Here is an 8839-nt window from a genome sequence, read left to right on the forward strand (position 1 = left end):
CATCAAGATGAACAAATTATAACTCTCTAATGACTTTTGCATCCCAGTCGGCAGAATAGACTGTGATGTAGTTTTTAGTGTGCTGCATTGATCTCGCATTATTGCAGTCTTCTACACTTGCTGTTGCTAATGCTGCTGATGTTACTAACAATATTTGGAAATGTGGAGATTCCAAGATCTACATCCGGTGGAATGCTTATAGTGGAAGGGGTGTCAGAGCCCAATTATACTATTTCTACTTTGGGGAAATTGATTACACTTTAGTTGTGTCTGTAAATTTTTTTTTAAATGCTTGGACTCCAAGTTGGGACACCTTCATGTGCGCTGCCTGAATTTTGCAGGGCTCTCAGAGCACCAGGCCTATACCTGTCACTCATCCAACTGTTACTATTTTAAGCTAGAAATGTTGGTCCAAGCCCTGTCTTAGGCCCTGCCCCATACATCCATGCTATTTGAACTTTGAGGCAGTTGGGTGATGTTAAGGAATAGGAGGAGAAGCCACTTGATGCAGTGTTTGCCAACCACTGGAGCACATGCTCTTTCTAGCCCTTATCTATCAAGCATACCGCTGTGCAGCTGCCAAAGAAGTGGACTCAAGTAGCTTATCCAGTAACAGAAGTTGTCAGTTGTCTTTGGTTAGCATGAGCCAGTGGTTGTTCAGTAGAGCTTTCTCCTCTTTTAACCAGCTGTTTCCCAAGCCTAGGCCCAGACCTGTCAGTCAACTGTCACTAAATTAATTATCAGTATTTATTGGCTGAGATAATGTGACTGGACCAGAAAATTAGCACAAACGATTTCTATGCCAAAATGTGGACTGGTCGCCGGACCACATGATTAGCACTAAGGATTAAGATGCTGCAATGTAGACTGGTGGCGGCATCACAAAATTAACCCAAATCATTTTGATTATGAAATGAGGCCTGGTGCCTGCACCAGAGTATTAGCCCAAATAATTTTGATTGAGAAATGTGACTTCGTGCCTGCACCACAATATTAGCCCAGACTATTTTGATTAGGAAATGTCGACTCCTTCCAGCACAACAATATTAAAACAAACTAGTTAGATACTGGATGGTTGGTTTCACACAGGATCCTATCAAAGTACATGATATCTTGCAGCAGGAGCAGCCTCTCTGCACTGTTACACTGACAAAATGGCGCAAAAACAACATATCCTTTTTTTACATGGAGAGAGATATGTGACTTTGGCAGCCAATGAGAGAAGCACTTGTGTCTGGATGTTGTGGATGGTTTCTGCTTCCTGATTGGCTATCAGAATGTACACACATTAAGTTAATTAAAAAAATAAATTACAGTCTGCCATTCCTCTGACCTATATCCACCCCCTCCCCTCATAACACATGTCCCCCCACTCATCATACAGCATCACTATCCTGGCCAAAGTCCTAACAACAAAAACATTACTGGAAACACGTTAATTTAACAAACTGCTATTGAATTTAGCTGATTTTAAGGAAAAATGCTAGGGAATCCAAATACGAATCCGAATGAGCTGTGTTTGTGCTGAATTTGAGATTGATGAACATTTTCAGAACAAGTTCATTCATCTCTGTTGATCACTTTCACTGTCAAAAAGTTTTTTTCTAACATTTAAATCTGTATCTTCTCCCTTTCAGTTTTATTCCATTGCATCTTGTGTTTCCATGTGCAAATGAGAATAAGGATGATCCCTCTACACTGTGACATCTCTTCAAATAATTGTTTTTCCAACAAATTTTATTGATTTTATAAATTTAATAGATGTGAAGGGTAAAGGGTAAGGGAAAAAGGGTGAAATGAAAAGAAAAGACAGGCATACATATATATACTGTAGCTTACACAAACAGAAAACGACTGTAGCTTACTCAAGCAGATTAAACGTAGCTCAGTATCAAACCTAATATAACTGTCGCTTCTCAATAAAAAAGTAAGTACATTGTATGATGTATATAAGGGCCTGTCCTGTCTGGAATCACCTAAAGGTGATCCTAGGACTTTGTGGGGGCAAAGTACGGTTCATTTACAAGCCACAATTGAGGAATAAATGGAAAACAGCTTTTCTAGGAACTTAAATAATAAAGTTACCGACTACAATAAATGTTGATTGTAGTACTTTTACACTTGGGACATAGGTTTGATTTGGACATAGAAAGGAGACCAGGAGAGCCCACGGAGGAAACTATGCCGGCACATTTCAGGAAGTCAACTCCTTCTGTTGGAGAAGAAATAGTAATCAGTTTAGATGCAAATTTAATTTGTAGCGTAGAGAACTGAGTCCAATTGTAGGGTATTCTGGCTTTAAGAAGCTCACATGTAGTGGATTGAAATAATTTCCGCTTTTGCAGAGTTTCTTTAGATAGGTCTTTAAAAAAGGTTATATGACTATACTACGGAGAAGAGAGGATCTTGGCTCTTTTGATATACCCAGTAGTGTGTTTCTTACCCAGTTGGGGTAAAATGAGACAATAAAATCTGTAGCAACATCAGATGGAAGAGCAGATGGCCTGCGTACTCTAAAGGCCTTTTCAACTAAGTTGTCCCCTTTGGCGTTAGGAATTAGATGAGAAATTAGCGAAGAAATGTAATCCCTTAACTGGAAGTTTTGGACCGACTTCGGAATCCCTCTGATCTTCACATTGTTTTTCCTTTTGAAGTCTTCCAAATTAGCTAGACTGTTTCTGAAATAAGTAATATCCTTCTGGATGTTTTCCAATGAATCTGAGATTGTAGGGAGATCCTACATTCCTTTAGTGTGTGAAGTCTCGAAAATTTTGTATTAGGAATTTATTCTTTCTGTGACAATGGAAGATCTGTTAGATGCCCCTTTAATATTTGAGAGTGTAGCATCAGCTATGTGCGAAAAAGTATCTTTAAAAAGTGTCTTAATGAAAGTCTCGGATGCCTTAGCTATATTCAAATGCGTAGAATCAACAAATTCTGTTTCGCTTTCAGAAGATATTTTTGAGTTGTCATTTTTAATAGAATCTTTTCTTAGAATATTCACCGATAATAAAAGGGCCTTGCACATGTTGATCATGAAATTTTCTGATGGATGATCCTCAATGGCTCGTACATTGTCTATTAATGAATTATGAGAAGCGCATTGCCCTTCTAGTTCTCTTTGTACCAATTTTCCAGAATCATTTTTTGTGGAAATTCTCTTATGGTTTCGGAATTTTCACAACTTTTTGAATCTTCTGAGGAAGGAAATGAATATGAATATAAGGATTAGAAATTATCGGGATCCATGTCGTCGGATGAATAACCACCTATATAACCAAAAGAATCCATCTCTTCAAAAAATTCCTCAGAGTGAATACTCTCCAAATGTCCCAATAAGTTGAGGGACCCATTTGATTGATCCGAATTATTTTCTAAATCTTTATGAGATAAAATATATTCATCTTTAGAGAAGGTATTTATTGTTTCTTTAGCATATTCAGGAGAGCAGGAAGTTACAATGGGAAACATCCCTTTAATTTTCTCCAAATTGTAGTCTCTGGTAATATGTTTGGAATTAGAAAGGTTATCTTCTCCTGGTAAATAACCAAGTTGCAAAGTTAAATCATTCCCATTAGGTAGATGATTGGCCCCGTTTAACTGTAGTTTAGTCATGTGTCCATTAGTAGTGTTATAGCTCAATATATTATGTGGTTGATGAGGAATTTTGGATTTAAGTATTGGTATTCTGCTTATCTTATCAGATGGTAGGTGAGAAGTGTCATTCCTGAGAACCTTTCTCTGTTTTCCTTCATTTTGTGTAAACAAGATAACCTTCCCCTCTGGGACCTGCTGTATATGATGAGCCTCTGAGGACTCTCTCATTATCCTGTCAGAATGGAACTCCTTTGACAGGCTTCGCTGCTTTGCAGCACTCCCTTCCCTCTTTATAACCATTGTTAGACCCACTCCTCCCTCACATTCTATTACCTTCGGGATCAACTCCGGGGCGTCATGTTTGAGGCTTCCTCCTGAATCATGGTAAGCAGAGGAGAACCTGTAGAGTCTGTGTAGTGCTGAAGATGGCGATTCATCCCTCTCTCTCCTCTGATGCATCACATTACCAGGAATTCTCGCTGCTCCTTGGCATCTCCTCAGGTCTGTGTCAACTGGCACAGTTCCAGGAACCACCACAGTCTGCCGTCGCCTCCTCAAATCTCTGTGAGCTAGCACCGGAGCCTCGGTAAGGTCAGGAAACTTTGCAGCATCATTGTTTTTTCCCATCTGCAGCGTCACAGTCTCAGTGTCCGTCATGCTCATTTGCCTTCCCCCCGGGTCACTATCAGCTGATATCGGAGCCACAATAAGAGCAGGAGTCTTTATTACAGATGTCAGACAGGTCTTCTTAGATCTACAGTTAGGTCCATATATATTTGGACAGAGACAAAATTTTTCTAATTTTGGTTATAGACATTACCACAATGAATTCTAAACAAAACAATTTAGATGCAGTTGAAGTTCAGACTTTCAGCTTTCATTTGAGGGTATCCACATTAAAATTGGATGAAGGGTTTAGGAGTTTCAGCTCCTTAATATGTGCCACCCTGTTTTTAAAGGGACCAAAAGTAATTGGACAATTGACTCCAAGGCTATTTCATGGACAGGTGTGGGCAATCCCTTCGTTATGTCATTCTCAATTAAGCAGATAAAACGCCTGGAGTTGATTTGAGGTGTGGTGCTTGCATTTGGAAGGTTTTGCTGTGAAATAAATATGCGGTCCAAGGAGCTCTCCATTCAGGTGAAACAAGCCATCCTTAAGCTGTGAAAACAGAAAAAACCCATCCGAGAAATTGCTACAATATTAGGAGTGGCAAAATCTACAGTTTGGTACATTCTGAGAAAGAAATAAAGCACTGGTGAACTCATCAATGCAAAAGACAACAGTGGTGGATGATCGCAGAATAATCTCCATGGTGAAGAGAAACCCCTTCACAACAGCCAACCAAGTGAACAACACTCTCCAGGAGGTCGGCGTATCAATATCCAAATCTACCATAAAGAGAAGACTGCATGAAAGTAAATACAGAGGGTTCACTGCACGGTGCAAGCCACTCATAAGCATCAAGAATAAAAAGGCTAGACTGGACTTTGCTAAAAAATGTCTGAAAATGCCAGCACAGTTCTGGAAGAACATTCTTTGGACAGATGAAACCAAGACCAACCTCTACCAGAATGATGGAAAGAGTAAAGTATGGCGAAGGCGTGGTACAGCTCATGATCCAAAGCATACCACATCATCTGTAAAACACGGCGGAGGCAGTGTGATGTCTTGGGCATGCATGGCTGCCAGTGGCACTGGGTCACTAGTGTTTACTGATGATGTGACACAGGACAGAAGCAGCCGAATGAATTCTGAGGTATTCAGAGCCATACTGTGTGCTCAGATCCAGCCAAATGCAGCAAAACTGATTGGCCGTCGTTTCATACTACAGATGGACAATGACCCAAAACATAAAGCCAAAGCAACCCAGGAGTTTATTAAAGAAAAGAAGTGGAATATTCTTGAATGGCCAAGTCAGTCACCTGATCTCAACCCAATTGAGCATGCATTTCACTTGTTAAAGACTAAACTTCAGACAGAAAGGCCCACAAACAAACAGCAACTGAAAACCACCGCAGTGAAGGCCTGGCAGAGCATCAAAAAGGGGGAAACACAGTGTCTGGTGATGTCAACGAGTTCAAGACTTCAGGCAGTCCTTGCCAACAAAGGGTTTTCAACCAAGTACTAGAAATGAACATTTTATTTAAAATTATTGAATCTGTCCAATTACTTTTGGTCCCTTTAAAAACAGGGTGGCACATGTTAAGGAGCTGAAACTCCTAAACCCTTCATCCAATTTTAATGTGGATACCCTCAAATGAAAGCTGAAAGTCTGAACTTCAACTGCATCTGAATTGTTTTGTTTAAAATTTATTGCGGTAATGTCTATAACCAAAATTAGAAAAATGTTGTCTCTGTCCAAATATATATGGACCTAACTGTATAAGGCTTTGATACCATTAGGTATTGTCAGTGATCCAATTTATGAGGTAAATGTCCAGTCACTTTTACCTCAGGAGAACATAGGCCTCCATTAGGCTTCCCTCCGGTACCTCCCCGTCTCAGCAAAGGAAATTTTTTTAATGTGTCATCTTTTATCTTATTATGTCCCAGTCCAGGCATATTCTTACAGGTTTTAGGATCAAATATACCCCAAATAAGTAAGCTGAAGTAGCTGAAAATAGGGGATTATCAGGAGCTATGCAGAAGCAAGTCCGCTCCTGTCCCATGCAAACCACGCCCCCCTCTTCAGATAATTGTAGACTGCTATTAAGTCTCCTCTCAGCCTTCTTTTTTGCAAGCTAAACACTTCCAGATCCTTTAATCGTTCCTCATAGGACATAGTTTTCAGTCCGCTCATCATTCTGGTAGCTCTTCCCCAAACTTGCTCCAGTTTTTCAATGTCTTTTTTAAAATATGGTGCCCAGAACACGAAACTGTATTCCAGATGAGGCCTTACATGCACAGCTAAATGTCTTTTTTTATATTCGTTTCACAAAATTCAATGTCTTTCCCAAAAATGTCAATGATTTTATTGAATTTTCTTTTGTGTTTAAAAAACAAAAACAATTATTCCTCCTTCACAAAAATGATTGCACAAGATATGCAAATACTCTGTATAGTCACTTGTGACAAGCAAGTATACTGTCTGACTCTGATATCAGATTAATTTTTGCTATAAAAATTGTAGTTATGTCTTGCTTCTGCTTCTAGTGTATTAAGAACTATTTTGTCATCGCAAATAATTAGGCAATATTTTTAATGTTTAGACAGATTTCTTCCACTGTTGTCAAAGTAAAAACTTATTTTTGTATGTGAGGCTGCATTGGAAAAAGGTAGAGAAGTCGTAAAATATAGAAGACCTTTAAACCATTTGGAAAAAACTCATAACTGAATTACAGAACAACAACATGATTGCTATCTAGGTCGTTGAGGCCTCTAGTGTACCTGATTTTTCTCTTAAATCATAAAGAGGTTTTTCTGTCAAATTGTTCACAAATCTAGAAGAGAACAAATAAATGGACTATGTTCTAGTGAATGCTGTATGTACAGAGTTACTTTTAAAGGAGAATATCTCAATGCACATGATACCTAATTGAGTTTGTAGGGCACCACATGCAGAGTACATTGTTCATGTGCATTGGGCTCTATTATTTGCATGAGCCTTTGCTCTGAAACAGTTTGTAATGATGTGAATTGAAAAACAAGTAAAATCTCATTAGGTATGCTGATTTAATCTTCTTGTACTTAGCTGATTTGTATTTTCTATTAATGTCTAAAATAGCAGAAAGGATTAAATGCTATTAAATTTTCAGAATAATTTTGAAAAACTCAAATGCATTATGATTTGTCATTTCTCTCTGTTCTATATCAGCAAATCATTTAATTTCATTTAAATATGACATTTCACTATTTTATCATGTTAAAGTGGTCATCATCATGGAATAGTGGCTGTAGAGCTGAATAAACATATTTTTATTTTTTTTAATTTCTCATCTGTGTTGCAGAGATAGTAGCAAGCAAAGTTTTAGATTCTAACTTAAGCTAAGACCAAGGGACAATTAGCAGATATGTCTCTGGGAGCATGTACTTTTTACACTTATCGCAACAATCATAAGCAGAAAGGAAAAAAAGAATATGCCACAGAAAAGCTTAGGCTATTTCTATATGAAACATTTAATAACATACGTACAACCATAATTTAATCAATTAACTCTGCATCTACTGTATAGAATGCAGCAAAAGTTATGTGTCAGTACAAACACCAAAAGCAGCTTTCATCTCAGGGGACTGTCAACTAGGTTGTTTTTACTCTCCCTTCACACTCACTAGAGGGGTTTGTAGTGACAATAGTTCTGTTCAACTCTACACAGTAGGTGCAAAAACTATGGAGGAAAGCAGGGCAGTGTGTCATTAAACATACCACACAACAAAACACTGTCCTAAGCTTTTCTGGGTGTGTTCTTTTTTTCTGCATGATACCTCCTGCTTATGATTTGTCAAAGCCATGCAGTAGAAAAAATACACGCCCCCAGAAAAAAAAAATCTCTGCTAGTATTCCCTTGGACATATCATAAATTAGAATCTAAACTTTGCAATCTAATATCTCCACAATGGAGATGAGAAATTAAAAAGCTAATTATGTCTCATTCAGATTTACATCATTTATTCCATGATTTAAATAGTTTAACTTGCTGAAACTAGTGAAATATTGACTTTAATGGGGTATCCATGGGATATGCCATAAATAACTGATAGTGTCCTGTCGCAGAGGTTGGGATTTGTTCCCTAAGTGTGGTCAAGAAACTCAGTGCACCATTCTGCCAACTTGTTTTGTGTATCCACTGCTTGCTCACTGGTGATTGGCAGCACTGTCTTGCCTGGAGTGAGCACTGTCAGTAAAGAAATCTCTGGCAAGCCAGCACTGTCAATCATCTGAAAGAGACACATGAGCATGTGGGTGTAAGAGTGCAGCAAGACTTAAGGAATGCAAGGAGAGCACTGAGTACCCTAGTTAGAATATTTGATTAAACTTCAGTTTCTACAGGACAGAAGCAGCATTTAGAACACAAAAAGTTTTTATAGAGGCTGTATTCCCAACAAGGCAAAGTGCTTAGTTTATTCTGTGAGTATGAGGTGACAGAGATCCTTAAAATAACTGTAAAAAGGGAAATATATGTGGACAATGAAAAATCAAAATGATAAATAAAAGTAGATAACAACAAATAAATATGAGACAGCAGAAGGTAATTTCTTCTTAAGTGGTGCTGACTTTTCCAGTGGAAATTACTTTGCACT

This window comes from Ranitomeya variabilis, chromosome 2 (genome assembly GCF_051348905.1).
Source record: "Ranitomeya variabilis isolate aRanVar5 chromosome 2, aRanVar5.hap1, whole genome shotgun sequence".
Taxonomy (NCBI): Eukaryota; Metazoa; Chordata; class Amphibia; order Anura; family Dendrobatidae; genus Ranitomeya; species Ranitomeya variabilis.